At 40.8% G+C, this 15197-nt stretch overlaps 1 protein-coding gene across 5 annotated transcripts in view; it reads right to left on the bottom strand.

Moving 5' to 3' along the window:
• Positions 1–3363: 3363 nt before the first annotated feature.
• MBNL3 (muscleblind like splicing regulator 3) overlaps positions 3364–15197 on the bottom strand; it is a 104018-nt gene continuing 92184 nt past the window's right edge. For all 5 annotated transcript variants that reach the window (XM_054996079.1, XM_054996075.1, XM_054996078.1 and 2 more), the window contains one exon: positions 3364–15086. The gene's annotated coding sequence lies outside the window, so the exon portion shown is untranslated. The remainder of the gene's footprint in view (positions 15087–15197) is intronic.

Raw genomic sequence — 15197 nt, 5'->3', positions numbered from 1 at the left:
AAGTGGGAGTGACGCCAGTGTGCAAAACACCACCTCGTATCTTCTTGTCCCTGGTCAAATTTGCACATCTCTTGGCAATCCCTCAAGCCCTTTTGCAGTCACAGGCTGTTGCACTTCACCCTGGACCAGCCCATCCAAAGAGGCTAACTAGATGACCAGCTGGGTTGCCAAGATTCCAGGGTTGCCTGCTGGTACAGACATCGCTTGGGGAAAGAGACCTGATGCCTGCACTTCTGAACCAGGCACCCACAGGCACTTTAGCATCTTTCTCTGCTGCAGGGAACGTGACCTCTCAATCCCATTCCAGTTAGGTCCTGGAGCTCTCTCAGAATTCCGGTTGATCTCGACTAGAGATCAGTTCCTCTGGAGAAAATGGCAGCTTTGGAGGGGGGACTCGGTGGCATCACATCCCTGCTGAGCTCCCTCCCTTCTCCAAACTCCACCATCTCCAGGTCCTGCCACCAAATCTCCAAGAATTTCCCAACTTGGAGTTGGCAGATTGAGGTGGACCGGACCCTCATGCCTCTGCCAGTGCCAAAGGGATCACGTGGCTCAGATCTGGAAGGTGGTAATTGTTATTGTTGTTGCTGGTGGTCTGGTCAGGAGGACCCTGCTTTCTCCAGGGCGACCCTTGGGGGGGTTGGAAAAAATGTGAATTTGCCTAGGAGTGTGTGTGCCCCAAAGAAGCACATGCTTCAAGATTCCTTGGCATTGCTGCCAAGAAGGCTGCCCATACCTTAGATGAGGGGCAGACCTTTGGTTCATCTGTACACTTCCAGAGGTCAAAATGTTAGCAGAAAGTCTTTTGAGCAGAGTCACATTTCAGCCCAAGTTAATCTCCAAAGAGACATTTGCAGAACAACGTAAATTAATTGTCACCTTTTTTAAACGGAGGGAAAAGTAGATTCTCCCCCTCCTTCCTTTGCCCGCAGTTCTTTGCTGGCTATTAAAGTAGACATGTTAAAACTGGGAGCATGAATCTGAACTGCCATACAAAAACTGAACCCATGTGCTATTAGCTGCTGGGATTTTTGCACATTCCTGGACACACTAATGGGAGAAAGCAGACATCCTTCTGTATGAGGGGTAGGGGATTAACAAGCTCTGTTTCTGCTGGTTCAAAGACGAGAAAGGAGCCCTTCAATTTCTGTCTTTGGACAAAGATTCAAACATATTTTTGTTGAAAGATTACCAGCAGCTGAGGACACATGCATGCAACTGAAAGCAGGAAAAACATAAAACATCCCAAAACTGAGCTCACCTTTAAATGGCTGGAGTATTTGAAATTCCAGGCAAGGTTACAGTTCCAGGGCAGATGTTGCAGCATAATCAGGCATGTGAAAGTAGCAGCCCCAGGCATACCAGTTGAACTTATCTTCCCAACATGCTAGAAATATCATGGAGTGCCTGTAAAGAATGGTATTTGCACTGTATTTTATGACTGATGGGCAGATCCTTGAGCTTTCTCTCATCTTTCTAGCTTCAGGTCCAAAGCCCAAACTACAAAGATGTACTCAGCTGTGGACTGATCCTCTAGCTCACTGGGAAAGTATCAGTGGGTGGCTGCCCTGGAAGGCTAGTTGTGGCTAGGAGCAAGATGACCCCAGCCCTGTTGGTGGCTAGCTACTTGAATGACCTCATGTTGCCTCACTTCCTGAATCACCTACCTGGCAGCGCAGCTATAAACGAAACATGACATTCTCTTTTGTTCCTGTCTCCAAAGTTCCTCTAGGCTCTTACTAAATCCTTTGGACTCGCTTGGGCCAGCTTGATCTTGGGCCGCTTTAATTTCCAAACCCACCTCTGGATGTGTTAGTAGAGTGTCATCTTTGTGATCTGTTGTTGACTTTACAGCCCTGAATGATTTGGTCCCTCAGCTTTGCTACCTCAACAATGACCCCCCCCCCCCGTGCCCTGCTTGTAGGCATTCTGGTGGGTGTCTGGTTGGCCACATTTCCAAAGGAGTTAAATAGCATCATTCCTGACATAGAACCCTGAAGTACCACAGGATACTTTCTTCCATTTTGGAAAATGTCTTTAAATACCTGTCATATGATTCCTGTCATCTGATCAGTTACCAAGCCACAAGAGATTCCACCGTCACATCTCATAAGTCTGTATCTTCCAGTGAAGTGCTGCTCTCTCTACATACATTAGGAAGACATGTTGCAGGGACTGCTCTTCAACGACTTATATACTGTGTAACTCTCTTTTAAAATAGGCCTGTAACTCTCATACATTAGATGTCTTCAAAGGCCTATGCAGGGCGCCCACCACAATGAGAAAGCTCTGGGCCCGTGCGCTGCAAGGCCAGTGTGGGCCTGCCCCCTTGCATGCTGCTGCTGCTGCTGCTATGGAAGTGAAGCAGTGATGGCGAAGCGGAAGCGTAGAGAGGCTGCCGGGAAGCACGCCTCCATCTCTGGAGTGGAAGAAGCCGCAGCAGGCTGGAGAGCCCAGGGAGGCCACCTTGCAGGCAAGCCACACCACACACCTGGTTCCTGAGCCTGCCCGAGTGCTGAGCCTTGATAATCCATTTTGCATTTGTTGTTCTGTGATTCCAGTGAACCTAATCACTGTGATTGTTAACAGAGTAAGAGTGTAGCAGAGATGCCTTGGGTTTCAAGTAATCCAGAAACCTTTTGATTACATGTGTATAGACAGACTGCGGTGCACAATGGATGGGTTAAGCACTTTCAAGGAGTCAGAGGGTGAGGAGCCAAACAGACCAATCGTTGTGCAGGGGAGCAGATTTAGGGAAGGTGGATGAAAGGCGAATGTTAACAAACACAGGAGTCAGAGCCAGCATGTTCTTGCATTTAAGAAAAAGTCGTGAGAAACCAGCATCCATTTAACTCCGGCAAACCTCACAATAATGCTGGGATGGCCACTGAAGGTACTGAATGCTGTGCATATATCAGATAAACATCCAAAACAGTATAGAGCTAAACAGGGAGCAAACAGCCTGTGAATCAAATGTCTGTGTTAGTAGACATTCCAGTGGGCTAGTAACTTTTGTAGACTTATTAACAAGTAAGGTTGCCAGCTCTGAGCTGCGAAATTCCTGGAGATTTGGGAGGCAGAGCTTGGAAAAAGTGGGATTTGGGGACTTCAGTGGGCTTTAATGCCATAGAATCCACCCTCCAGAGCTGCCATTTTCTCCAGGGGAACTGACCGGTGTAGTCTGGTTGTAATTCCAGAAGATACCCAGGCCTCACCTGGAGACTGACAACCATACTTGCAAGGGTAACTTAGTGGTGCTTTGCCAGTTATACCCAAAAGAGGGGAAGAAAATGAAGAGAGGCAGAAGTGCAGTAATGCAACATCTTCCTGGAATTCAAGGCAGAAGAGAAACCACTTACACAGTATCTGGAAAGTTTTTTTTATTTTATTTTCTAAAATACAAATTTCTTCTCTGTGTTAGTAACTTCCATATGACAGGCCTAAAAGGCATCCAGTAAAAAGAATGCACCCTCTACAGATTCCAAAATACTGAAGGTATTTTTTCCTGGAAATAAATTTACTCTGTCCTACGTATGCATCATGGATTTATAACATTGACTTGATTTGTAATTTAAATGGAGATTTTTTTTACATGAGAACCTTTTCAAGGCTGCTACTAATCAACCAGAGACTTTAAAAAAGTAAAACTCCTATTTATTAAATGTGTCGATATGGGTCCATAAAAAACATAAAGAGAGAATTTTATACACTTTATTAAAAGATCCAAAAAAATAAACAATAACAATATAGAAGTAACATAGTCAAATGAGTTGCATTATGCACAGTTTCTATAAAGCACAAACAAGCACTACGGCAATATAAACGTGGCATAAAAGAAAAAAAATCAAAGCATACACCCTGCAGATAGCAGCTGAAGGAATGACCAGTTAGAGATGACAAGTATGGGGAGTATCTGTTGTCACAGTGGACCTATGACCCTAAACATGTCAACTGGAAGAAAGTTGCATTGACTTCAATGGAACTTGCTTCTATGCAAGTGTGCATAGTATTGTGGCCTGCATTTCATGCCAGCACTTACTGCTTTGAACACTGCATATATACATGTTTCTTCTAGAAACCATTAGGGAAGGAAATCTGTGCATGTGCCAGTTTGTTTATAACTGATTTGTTTTCTTTGCAACTATCTGCCCACTTGATAGAGTCTCTAGTAATAGCAAGTAGGAATATTTAAAACTCTAAATTTGAATTCTCTTCTTTGAAAATTTAAGAGCATGCTGTTCTGGAATTCAAAATGTCCTTAAAATAGATTCCAAGGAAGATCAGCTGAATACACACTGAGTAAATTTCAATTTGGGATCCAAATCTCTTATTTCTCTTACATTAAATGTTTATAGGAAGCATTTGAAATCCGGTCTGAATTTGTGTTTTCTTTTTGCTTGGATTTCTGCTGTTGATGGAGGACCATGTGGGGCAGGACTCAAGTTTCAGTGGGAAAACTTGGGGGAGTTGTGTCCCCAAATCCAATTTCAAACACAAAAAAGCGACTCCCCATAAATGCCAACATCTCCAGTTTCTAAAAATTGCCTCATTTTCATTCCCATTCCTCTGAATTTGGCATTTTTAAATTGGCTTCGGAATTTTGCCTAAGCACCTGATTCTCAGGATACCTACTAAGCATCTGCTCGGGTTTGCAAGACGAAGGTGTATTTGGACAGAGGCTTTTCAGTCATGTCATTCCCTCAGCTGCTAGGATACAAGCGCCATGGCAACAAAATCATTTGGCTTCCACCACTATCAAATAGCATCTGTGTACAGTAATATAGATCTGAACCATGTAATTCTGCGTCAGGTAATTTCCCTCTGTTGTGTGTTTGGAAAAGACCACAAGTTTTCATCACTTCAATTGTTGTGTTGTGTGTGTGTGTGTGTGTGTGTGTTTTTACCCACATGTTTGGCTGCCTTGTCTTAGAGGCATGTGCCATTCTGATTGTAAGATATATGGCTGTGAAGGTCATCAGCAAAGGCTTTTGGACAGCTTGTCAGAACAGCCCAGTGTAACAGTCTTCCACTAACCCTTTCTGAATGGGAGTGACGTTATTTTCAGTGGAGGGGTTTTCAGAGGTTGCCTTCTTTAAGGTGTCGCACTGATCAGGCTTTGGCTTTCAAACTGCTTTGCGTGTGAAATGTCCCATGAAAACCCATGCTTCTGCTTTTCAGGGTCTCATGCAAAATGGGAATTTGTGCATGTTTTCCCTGGGCTGCTACTGTCATGTCTCTCCCTTGCAGACCTCCCATACAGAGAGAGATGCACAAATCCCCCCTTTCTCCAGAGACTCTAGGAGCATATCGGCCACTCATACATTTTGTGCACACTCCCATGCTGCATAGAAAGCACCACTGAGGTGCCCATCTTACTTTAGGATGGTTAGCTGAGGGAAATGCTCATAATTTTCCACTCCAGAGATACACACATGGTTGATGACCACCTGGAAGCATCTGCAGAGTGAATCTGGCATAAACTCTACTTCCACCTAATCAAAGTTTCAATTCCAGCCCAGCAGCCCTGATGTACCAGTCTGAATCTCAAGTTCTCATGGAGCACCCAATGAATGGGAACTACCCTGTTGCTGTAGCTTTGGAGACAATTATGTGTAAAGCTGCCTATGGCATTTAAGTGAACAGAGAGCCCTAAATAGGTTCCAATTTGGTGCTTGTGTTGAAATTGGTCAGGATCATCTTCCAAGATGGTGGTTTGCAGCTGGCAGAAGAAAAGTAGGAAGGAGTCGAATCAGGCCTTGGAGAAGTAGCCAAGGAAAGGCTACCTTCCTACCTCTATTATCCACACAAGGGTGTCTCTCCACTGCACTGACAGGGAGAGCAGTACTCTGCCACTTAAAATGAAGATACACAATGTGAGGCAAGTAAGGAATTTGAGTTTCTTCTGAGGGAAGTCAGACTGACATTTGGCATGGAGGAAAGGAAGGCCTCACTGTCATGTAGCCCTCCCATGACAAAGCTTTGCGAACAGCACTGCTACACATTTAGTTTACTACCAGTGCCACAATTGTGGGGGAGGATCTGGCCCTAACATCCTGCCTCCCCAGCAGGCAGACTCACTTCACCTGAAGTGTGAATACAAGCAATCATTTGATGATACAACTGAGTGCTGGTCCTTTTGAGCACCTGCCCACCTAGAGAGGAAAGTTCCACAAAGCCACACCTGTTCTAGAGAACAGAGGGAAGTCCACATGGGAAGCAGCCCCAATATGGGTGGCAGTCTCTATATCTGGTGGTGTGTATGCCCAGCTAAGTTACCAATTTGAAACTGATTGTCTGTATTTACCCTTCAGGGTTCTTCATCCCGGTCACCTACTGAAACTTTCCTTATAATGTAACAACTAGCATCAGGACTTCAAAATTCAGGTCCTTCATCTTTCTCAGCTCTGCTCTTCCCATCCAGAATGTGGAATTCCTACAGTAGTGCAAGTGAACCTATCTGGGATCCATAAAAGGAATTAAGTTACTGGCAAAGATGTGTTTACTTAGTCCAAATGGATTCCCTGCAGATAACCATGAATGTTTAAGATATGGAGAAGGCCCTAAATGGCCAACAGGTAGGGAGGTGGAATTTTTTTCTAATACAGAAATGGGTGGATGAGGAAGTACTGTTCAACACAGACTGCTGACAAAGCTTTGGAAACCTTTGCTGGTGATCTCAGTTTCTTAATTAAGCAATATTTCCCCATTTTTTTTCTGAGCTGCAGGTTGAAGGTGACCCGGTATCAGTCCGCTGTATTGTAAGCTATACGGCAAACTACAAAGCTTGTACAATAGCAAAGCAACATCATGCGTTCAGATAAGTTTTATAGCAAAAATCTCTTCCTTTTTCAAAGCCTTAGTAATACCTATCTCTTTTACAAACTTTTCCTTGTATTATTACAGACTTTTTTATATATTCAAAATAAGTTCCAAGGATTTCTTTCGTGAACTATGTACATAAGTGCAAAAAGATGTGTCTCACACATTCGTACACTATCTGAATCAGTTTAACTGCAGCATAATGGTATCTTCAACACTGTTATAGGGTCATTCCACAATATTTTTTCTTATGTACATATTTTTCCTATTGTTTTGCTTATAAAAATGTTTTTAAAAAATCATTTTCCAGTCCTGATTTTCACATAATCACATAAAGGCTTGCAAGTTACAGAGTTGTAACATTTTGTTTTCACAGTTAAAAAAACCTGTTTTGTTATGAAATCTACCATCTTGAATGAAACAAAAAAGCTTTTGCACCTGTGTAGAATCTGATCATTTTCCTAAATGCAAACACTAATGAATGACCATTAAGGTCCACTGTTTGCAAAACTCTGGCTGCATTAAGACATCCTGATAAACCATGGTTTATAAACCCTGTTTAGCTATAGCAACTGAAAGCAGGTGGTCTGCTGGTTGGCACCAAACTGGGATTTCAAACTAGGGGCTGTAGCTAGGCACAATTTATACTAACTGTTGTTTATTGTGACCTGTGAATGTCGCAGTTTGCTGAGTAGCACTGCCTCTTGTGGTTGGCTGGCCACAGAGACGGCAATATGGACAAAATGCCTCTCTGCTGAAGCAGACACATAGGCATTAATGAACAAACTGGGATTTGTTACTTAAGTCTTGCAGGTGAAATAGAATTTGTTGCACAAACTGTAGTTTAAACAAACCTGGGTTTATCGTGATGCCTACAACCTTTGATTCTGGGAGTCCAACACAATGGGTTTGACTCCTTGCTCAATTCAAAGGGTGAGTAAAAACTTGAAGACAAACCTGAAGCCCCCGCCCCCGTCAATTTCAAAACTTCAGGTGCAAAATTCTAAGGGTGCAAACCAGCCAAAGTTAGCCACAATTGAGTCCCACTGAAAGCACCAGCCTGGGACTTCGTTGTGATTGACGTTCACTGGACTGGTGCCCTTAATGTCTATTTTCTCTCTGACCTTTGTGAAACAGCTCACTGGACCAATTGCTTTTGAAATTCTGCATTGGTTTTCCTGCATTTGTTGCAGCCATAGGTGAAAGTGAAAATGAGACAAAACCCTCAGTTCTCAGGCGCCTTTCCAACCCACCCTTCCCAGGCAAAAGCCAGAATTTATAATGTCCAGGAGAAAAATACTGTGGAAAAACCCGACCCACACAACATTTTCTACAAGCTATAAAACCTGACTCTAAATCCATGTGTTGTAAACTTTTTGACTGAAAAAGTGACAGAAAAGACACAAATCCAGCTTTCACATGGGACTTTGGGATTTTAAAAATATTCAGTCATATCTTTCTCTGACAGTATCGAACTGTACCTTTAACAAGCCCATACTGTTACACATCACCTTTTTTTAATTTACATGTGAAAATTTCACAAATAATGTATACAAAGGTAGCCATGTTGTAGTTTTGTCGCCACAGCAACAACAACTTAATATAATTAGTTAACAATGAATCTATCATTGTAGGAGTTACATACAAAGTTAATTTTTGTTTTGTTTGTTTGTTCTTAATCTGTGAACTATACAAACTAATGATGGACCGTAGTTTTCTATACCTTAACATGCACTTCAGTGTTGCTGTTGTTGTTTAAGAAGATAACTAAATGAGCTGAATACATGTATTTAAAAATCTTAAACATTCTCTAACTCTCCTTCAAAAATTAAATTCATTAGTTACTAAAGATATATATATATATATTTATATATAATATATATATAAAAAAAGCAGTAATGAAAAAAAATCCTTTAAAACTAACAATAAAAGAAATGGAAAATAAAGCAACATGAATTAACTTGTTGTAGCCAAGTAGCAATTTTTTTAAACACTATTTACAATTATTTTAGGCTATCAACTAATAAGTTTTCTTTAAAAAAGTTATTACAGTCTTTAACATACAATATATTCTAAGGCCTTCCTCAGGCACATGGTAAAAATCAGATCATTAGCATCACTCATCCATCCAGGAGGAAGGGGGAAAATTAGATTTTCCTCATAACTTTCACTTTTTAAAAATGCATGTATGTGTGAGAAATATATTAGGGATTAAAAAAAAAAGACCTTGGTTTCCTAACCCATTCTGTGTACAACTGTGTCCTAGCAACAACTATTATGTTAAGCAACAGGCCATGTGGAGAATACACTGGAGGTGGTGAGCACATCTCTTTCACCAGATCTGATGTACCTACAACATTCAGTGTGTGTTATTCTGTTTATGGTGCTAGCTAGTGTACAAAAGGGTCTGCTTTTTTCCCCGGCCCGGACAAAGGAACTGAGGGCACTATTCCTGATAGCTGCATCCATTACAATGACCTATTACAAACGAATAGGAACCGCAAAGGATAGCTACTGACTGAGGTTAAGCTGGCCTCACCTCATCTCATGCGTTGTGTACATTAAATCCCCCCAGACAAGTATTAACTCCCACATCCTTTGTGCTTGTATACATGCACACGTTTCACTGCCAAAATGAATGATACCAACAACCAACTTCCTGATGTACCCATGAGATGAACAATTTTGGCTGAAGTTCTGCAGTTCAAGGATCATTTATGGTGTTGGAATCCAAAAGAACTGAGCGCTAAGTCAACATGCCCAAAGGGGCTTTGGACTTACTATACTCATGCACATGCCACCTAATAATCCAATTTAGTTTCTTAGGAACTGGTCACATGGCACGGCAGTCTGGCATTTAAACAGAAAATTTTAAAAAAAACAAAACGCCAAGAGGAATGCTCATGGCCTCAGCCAAACTGAAAACAGCTCTTTGGAACCTGGCCTTGGAGTATTTTTTTTCCTCAGGCATGATGCAAGTACACAGGCACAAATATGATTGGTGAGAGACATTCCAGATCTGAAACAACACACCAGAGCATCCTTAAGCCACAGTGGTTAAGTGTGTGATGTACTTGATTGTGAAGGGCAGAACCAGCTAGCCAGCTGTCCACTGGTGAACACTCAAAAGTGCAGCATGCAGTACATGGCAGATTAGAGAGTGTTTGGGAGTGTTCAGAAATGGAATGGGGTAGACTGGCTGGGATGGGGGAGGAAACAGTTTTGTATAATATTGCAAAAAAACGATGCTGTGAAAAAACTGGAACCTAAAAATTTCATACTAAACAAATAAAAAGACAAGTTATGTGGCTGATTATGAAAAATCATGTTCCGTACAAGAACACTTTGCTTAATAAAAATGCAATAATTTTAAGAATACATTTTGTTTTAAATCCCTCATTCATTTTATGTGTACATATGTTAGCAGTTTAGTAACAGTATTTTTAAAATCTATTTCTTTTAATGAAATGACTAACAATCTTTTTTTCCCCTGTCTCAGCTTTTTTGTTTTCTCTCTGCAATGACCCGTTTTACTCAAATTTCAGCATTTCTTGCATATTGTTTGCATAAGGCTGAGAGGAAATGGACACACATACACCAAAAAAAGGAAAGAGAGAGAGAGAGAACGAGAACTTTGGATAAATTAAAAAAATAAGTTTTCTCAAATGTGGGAAGCTTATTAAAAAGTTGCTAAAATTATACTGATTTGAACAAACTTTACATACATCTCTGTAGTCAAATAAAAGATGAAATCTCTGTGTTTGCGACATTTCATTTAGAGTCACTGAGTAATTCAGTGACTTTGTAAATAGAACAATGTCTATTCAGGATTTTATAGTCTGACGACTTTTTCTTTCTTTCTTTCTTGAATAAAGAAGTCATTGCACAACAAGCTTAAAATAGTGCTACCTTCAAATGGCAGACTTTTTTTTCCACCTGTCCCGATTGTATTGAATTTGGTGAAGTCCCCAGTGCTTCAAGCTTTTCTCTTCCTCAAACTCTCTTACAAATGCTAAATTTGTTAATATTAAAAAACAAAACAAAACTTCTTGTGGCACTAAAAGAAGTCTGCCCTGAACACCCATCACCAAAACTCCATCCTCAAAAGAACCTTTGTCTGCGTAGGTTTGGTTGTGATGTGTGATGAGTCCCAGGGGTGCTGGGTCCAGGTGCCAAGCAGCTACTGATGCCTTGTAAACTAGGCAGGCTAATGATATCTAGATTTGCTGTAGAAGTCATAAGGTTGGCTTCTCCTCCTATCAGGGCCCTAGAAAATCTTGTTGGATCTCAAGTCCCTCCCCCTCCCCAAATGACCCCTGGTATGTTCTTTTTTCAGTCCTTTAAAACATGACATAAAAACATTGTGAAAAAAAATTTAGGCTTACATTCTATGCAAGATGTCTTCCCCCTCCCACCCCTTTCCCCCAAAGTATCATTCAATGAAAATGGGAGAGAGCTGTGTCAAAGTGGCAAGATATACAAAAATCCATTTCTAGCACTGAAAGCTAAGGTCAACTTCTTTTCAAAAGCATAAAGGTAACACAAGTATATATATATGTGTGTCCTTTCTGACTAGAGGAGATCAGGTATGTTCTCTGTTCAGGCACTGCCACAGGTTGTGCAAAACCTTTTTTTTTTAAATATACAAATGTTTTCACCCAGAAAGTACTCAAATCCACTTTTTTCTACTAACAATGTTACAAGACTGGGAAACAGAAAGTCAGCAAAAAGCCACAGGCGAACCAGTTTGACTGTTGATGGAGGCTTGTTCCTTTCTCGGCAGGCATAAATCTGAATTAAAATGGCTGGGAATATTAAATAAAATTGCATTTCTCTGAGATTAAGTAAATAATCTCCCCTGCTTTAAGCTAGACCCATCAGGATTCTGGAAAATAGCACTAAAATGAACATTTGTTCTTCCACAAAATGTGTTACAATTCCCATCAAAAGAGAGACACAGCTTGTCCAGATTTCACTGGGTTCAAATTGATAATGAAAGTCAGTATTTGGATGAAGAAACATAGGGATTTCATTCTTTGATATTCCCCACTGGGGCTAAAATAGACTTTCACAGCAAAAAACGCACAAAATTCTCCATTTTGCATATAGACAACTCTAGCGCTCGTGTCTTTTGAATTTTAATTTTGTTTGGCAAATCTATTTCTCTAGTGGAAATTACTCCAGCAACAGAATCTGAAATAGCTATGGAACTGTGCTGTTCTGAAACAGCTTCTTCAATGAACCTAGCCACATGCCTACTGTTAAGGGGAGTCCAAATCCATAAGGCAAGGTGAGGACAGTATCGCCAATCCAAAAGGAAGAAGCAGTTTTGAAATGAATGCAAGTTCAAGGTGGGACTCCAAACAGCCACCTGCAATTTAGGTTATAAGATATCTAAACTAGTGGAGAAAGACTTGAAGACTAAGCTTTCTAGTTCACATTAAACTCATCTGGGGACGCTGTCCAATTGCTTTCTTCTTCTAGACCATAAAATAGTGCAAAGAGTACTATGTTTTGGTGGAAAGCCTCTATGAGGTTTTGGCCTTAATTGGGAGCCTCTCAATTCCTTAATTAACATGACACCAATGAGATGTGTGCTTGGGAATTCTTAGATGCTTCTACTTCTCTATGTAGCATGGACTTGGGTCCTGCCACTGCTGATAGGCTGGCTAGTTGTCTGCCTGCCAATGCCACGGTGTCCTTTCTTGTTTTATCAATTCATCAGCAAAACAGCAAAAAGAATGATGTCCAAATGCCCTTCCAAAGAGTTTGCACTTACGTCATGCAGCCATAGCTGGGTCAGGGATGGTGTTCTTGGGGAAAGCCACTGAAATTAATATAAACCAGGGCTTTTTTTCAGCGGGAACGCGGTGGAACAGAGTTCCAGCACCTCTTAAAAATGGTCACATGGCCGGTGGCCCCACCCCGATCTCCAGACAGAGGGGAGTTTAGATTGTCCTCCATGCCGCCATGTGACCATTTTCGCCGAGGGCAATTCAAACTTTAAAAAACTCCCCCCTTGTTCCAGCTGACCCAAAGTGACATCATTGTGCGGTCTTGAGTTCCACCACCTCTTTTCCCAGAAAAAGAGCCCTGATATAAACCATTCTCACTACAGAGTTAGGGGTGCTGTTTTTGAGAACAAAGAGTGAAGGTATTTCAGGACTGACTTGTAGGTTGCCAACCTCTTGGCCAATGAAGATTTATTGCCATCTTAATATATTTCTGGTCATTACCATAACTGCCAACTGCTTCTTTGGAGAGACTATTTATACAAAAGATTCTGTCTGCATTATGACTCATCTCTGTACTTTGTGGCATTAATGGATATAGCAGCAATTAAGGCAGCCATTCTCTAAATTTTGTTGTATTCTGGACTACAGTGCCAATTCACTTGCTCCCTGTGGACCACCCTGTTCTTTTATACTGGGATCATCACACGGAAGGGCCTTTGATGGACTGATTTCCATCCCAGAATAGTAATATCTCTACTGTCAAGGTATGTGCAGATCTAGAAACACCTGCTCTGCTACCGAGCAATGCATCCTTCACCCCACAGCTTCATTGTGGCTGCATTACAGTTATAAAAGTAGCTGAGTTTTAATTGTGCATTTGTTACTGCTTAATTAAAAAAGGCATTTAGCACATTCCTCTGTTGTTTTTGCCATGATCTAACAAACAACTGAGTTAATGAATTGGCCAACTCCCCTAACCCTTCTAATTTTTTTTCTTACTGATGCTCTTCATCAGTCAGAAAATAACCAAAAGGCACCACAGCCAAATTAAAAACACACAGTACTGCAACTTGCTCTGTGCCATTTGCTACTGTCACCACCCTTTGCATCTGCATGAAGAGCTGTTAATGTAGATTAGAATCTGAATTTCCTCCAGAAAGTCCCATCACAAGGATGCCGAGAAATGCTGAGTGTACACCCAAAACAGCAAATCTTTGGAAGAGACATCAGGATCAGCCTAAACTCAACCATTCCGCTCTTCCCTATTTTTGAAATGCAGCTTAGGGAAAGCAGTGAAACGAATGTTCTTCAACAATGAAACAGGCATTTTGCAAGGACAACAGACAAGAGAAATGTTCATTTAGTGCTACTTTCCTGGGTTAAGCAGAGGATGTGGGGATGAGTTATTGACATTTTAATGGAAAATTGATGCTCTCTTCCCCCTGGCTCTCTATCTGCTAGCTTGGTGGGGTTTCATCTCCAAAGGCAAGAAAGCCAGTTTTTCAATGAAACAGGACCTGCATCTTTTCTACCGTGATGTTTTTCTTTTTTCTTTTTTAAAAAAAGGTTGTTAAAATATTTAAAAACATTGTGCGCCATTTGCAGCCGAAAATGGCACTTGAATGCAGACATTTTCTCTTTCCTGACGCCTTCTGCCATCCAAATGAAAATCTGCTTGTCCTGGAGGGTTTTGAGAAAGCAGCCACATTTGCTACACCTCTTTGACGGCTACACTTTCCAATTCTTTTCTGGATTGGCAGGTATCTTTTTCTATAGCTTGCAACAAGTATTTACAGTCTCCGTTTTGCGTCTAGTTTTCAAATTGAGGTTTCTACAAATGCAGCAAATGTCTGAACATTCTTGTGTCTTGCTTTTTTCTTTTTTTTAAAAAAAAGCACATAATTCCTGTTTCCCACTATAACATTCTTAGCTTGTAATTTTTTTAAAAGAAAAAGAGAAGAGAAACTGATAACAACCACTGTATATGAAAATGTAAGACATTGTGATAATGAAAAAATGGTGTTGAGTATACTTGATAACAATGTACATGTCATTGTTTTTCTCCAACAAATCGATAGGCTAGGATGTAAACAAAACAGTAAGATAACACTTTGAAAAACAGACAAACATTTATCCATCGACAATAGAACAGTAAACCAACAGTCCAATGTGCAGGAGAACTCTGTCTTGATGGTAGTCAGAAAAATGCTTTTAAAGTGTGTTAAAGTAGGGTGTTATAAAACTCTATTATAATAAGTTCTCTACTTCTATATCTTGTATAACAGAACGCTGTTTGTTAATTGTTTCTATAGTGCTTTAAAAAATTTATTTTCATAAATTTTTGACATTCCCATGGATCAGTTTTTGGTTAACATGTCGGCTGCAGTAGGCTTAACTGTGTGGGTGTTGTAGAGGAAGAAAGAAGGGCATATACATACAGAGAGCCCAAGTGCAGCTTCCCACCAGGAGAGAGAAAGAGAGAGATGTCCAGATACTCCATGATTTCATGGTTCAGAATTTCAAAATGGTTTGCTGGAAGTAGGGAAAGAGAGAAAAAAATATGACCAAAATTAAACTTTTAGAAGGTACACACACACACACACACTGGATGCTATGGACTGTAGAAAATGATACTTGGCACAG

This window comes from Eublepharis macularius, chromosome 13, assembly GCF_028583425.1.
Source record: "Eublepharis macularius isolate TG4126 chromosome 13, MPM_Emac_v1.0, whole genome shotgun sequence".
NCBI classification, from domain to species: Eukaryota; Metazoa; Chordata; class Lepidosauria; order Squamata; family Eublepharidae; genus Eublepharis; species Eublepharis macularius.
The sequence above is the reverse complement of the archived record's forward strand: the minus strand, read 5'-3'. Positions and strand labels throughout refer to the sequence as shown.